The 2,500-nt window shown below is 57.1% G+C and overlaps 1 non-coding gene across 1 annotated transcript in view; it reads right to left on the bottom strand.

The window, feature by feature from the left end:
* The window catches only part of LOC124741885, a 1,909-nt gene extending 1,522 nt beyond the window's left edge, over window positions 1–387 (bottom strand). Inside the window, exon 1 of the ribosomal RNA XR_007010106.1 lies at window positions 1–387. This exon is cut by the window's left edge and continues 1,522 nt beyond it. This is a non-coding gene — a ribosomal RNA (small subunit ribosomal RNA).
* Between the last annotated feature and the right edge of the window lie 2,113 nt (window positions 388–2,500).

The following is a 2,500-nucleotide window of genomic DNA, read 5'->3' on the forward strand; positions in this document are numbered from 1 at the left end:
TGATTCCCCGTTACCCGTTACAACCATGGTAGGCGCAGAACCTACCATCGACAGTTGATAAGGCAGACATTTGAAAGATGCGTCGCCGGTACGAGGACCGTGCGATCAGCCCAAAGTTATTCAGAGTCACCAAGGCAAACGGACCGGACGAGCCGACCGATTGGTTTTGATCTAATAAAAGCGTCCCTTCCATCTCTGGTCGGGACTCTGTTTGCATGTATTAGCTCTAGAATTACCACAGTTATCCAAGTAACGTGGGTACGATCTAAGGAACCATAACTGATTTAATGAGCCATTCGCGGTTTCACCTTAATGCGGCTTGTACTGAGACATGCATGGCTTAATCTTTGAGACAAGCATATGACTACTGGCAGGATCAACCAGGGAGCTGCGTCAACTAGAGCTGAGCAGCCGGCCGCCCGGGAGTGTGTCCCGGGGGCCCGCGCGAACACGCAAGCGTCCGCTCAATCATTCTGCAAACAGGAGGAGGCTGAGCTCCCCTGCACAATACACCTCGAAACCCTCTCAGGTCCCGGCGGCGCGCAGCGCCGTCCCAAGTACTTGGTCGGGTTCGAGAGAGGCGCAATCGCCCGGAGTTAGGCGAGTAGACGCTTTCGGTGCGACCACCCGTGCTCCCAACTGAGCTTGCCGCTGCCGACAGAGGCCCGGGAGCGTGCTGTCGTGGCATTGCCGGCGGGAGACAACACGCGCCACCTACGGTGACCGGCAGCTCCAACGCCAGCGCCACAGAAGGACAAAAGCCCCACTTGGGTGCCGAAGCGAACTCTCCCAGCACAGCGCACGCGCCAACACATCCGCACAGCTGCGATACAAACCACCAGCGAGAACCGCTGGGGCGACCGAGCAGCAGACGGCGTCGCGGCGCCGAGCGCCGGGCGGCGGCGCATCCTCAACGCACACAGTCCTCAATCGGACCAGCACACTGAAGATGTCCACCGCGCTTCGCACCGGGCCCGCGAGGACCTACTTTGGCCGCACGGCGCCGCGCGCAGGGTGCGCCGGCGCGCAGCTGCGACGCCTGCCGCGTCCGTCGGCCGGCGCGCCTGCCACTGGCCGCCCCCACCAGCCGGCTGTAGCGCGTGCGCCCACGCACCGCGCGGCCAGCACGCCGGGAGGCGCCCCCTCACCGGCCGGGGACGGTCCCACCCAGCCACCGCCGCGTATCGCTTCACACCCAGATGCCGTTCAGTTTCGTCGGCATGGTGGGTATCGCTGGAACAACCGGTTAGTACCTCAACCTATCGTCGCCATCACCGATTCACCCCTAGCGAGAACAACCGCACCACAACAGGTTACCATTTGTTCATTTGCGTAACTTCACCAGAAAGCAACTTCAACGATTATTGCATGCCTGTGTCAGGTGTCACGCCACACTACGTCTGCCCACATACACGCAACAAAATGTGCACGCCTAGACAATACGTGGAAGGTGGCCCCCGTACGTATGCGATGTCCATTGCTCGAACGACTGTCAACCGGCCTCTGTAGCATGTCGCAGATATGGAACGCGGTGCACCATGCCATCACGGTGTGTGAGGAGAGACGACTAGGTCCGAATACATCAACAGACAGCTCATGCTGATCGCCATCCACGGCGTCCGTTCCTCCCACACGTCTCTATGGCGTACCACACTGCAATCCAGCTCTCATAGGGAGACGACACGTAGCTGCGTGCACAATATTTGCACTGTTGCGTGCACAATATTTGCACTGTATGGTCCGCCGTTTTTGGGCGCAGTCGTTGTGCGGTCACACATGTGCCACGATGTATCATTCAGTACATAAGGACGAATGTGCAGTACAGATTGTGGTTCACGCGTACGACATCAGCGGACAGTTGACACAGGCCGCACCACAACGTAGCCTGAGTACGTCGCATGCGAAGGGCATTGAACATGCAAACTTCTCACCAACCAGCTTGCGAAGGCAGGGGGCAAGGTGGGGACGTGGGGAGGGGCGGCATGTACGTCCTGCTGCCATCCACATTACAGTGTACAGCAGGAGCATGTGGAAAGTGAGCAAGACTTGCAAGGTGTTTAACATGAAGCGATACACAGGGGTGCGGGCAGTGCGAGTAGCGAACTATATTGCGAGGGTTGCGGGTGGGCAACACTACAGTAATTGAACGAGTCGTATAACAATTACAGAGCAGGTTTAGGCGACAACGTGGGTTACGTTAAGGCGACAACATGGGTTAGGTTAAGGCACAACATGGGTTAGGTTAAGGCACAACATGGGTTAGGTTAAGGCACAACATGGGTTAGGTTAAGGCACAACATGGGTTAGGTTAAGGCACAACATGGGTTAGGTTAAGGCACAACATGGGTTAGGTTAAGGCACAACATGGGTTAGGTTAAGGCACAACATGGGTTAGGTTGAGGCACAACATGGGTTAGGTTAAGGCACAACATGGGTTAGGTTGAGGCACAACATGGGTTAGGTTGAGGCACAACATGGGTTAGGTTGAGGCACAACATGG

The sequence above is a fragment of the Schistocerca piceifrons genome, unplaced genomic scaffold, assembly GCF_021461385.2.
Source record: "Schistocerca piceifrons isolate TAMUIC-IGC-003096 unplaced genomic scaffold, iqSchPice1.1 HiC_scaffold_2025, whole genome shotgun sequence".
NCBI classification, from domain to species: Eukaryota; Metazoa; Arthropoda; class Insecta; order Orthoptera; family Acrididae; genus Schistocerca; species Schistocerca piceifrons.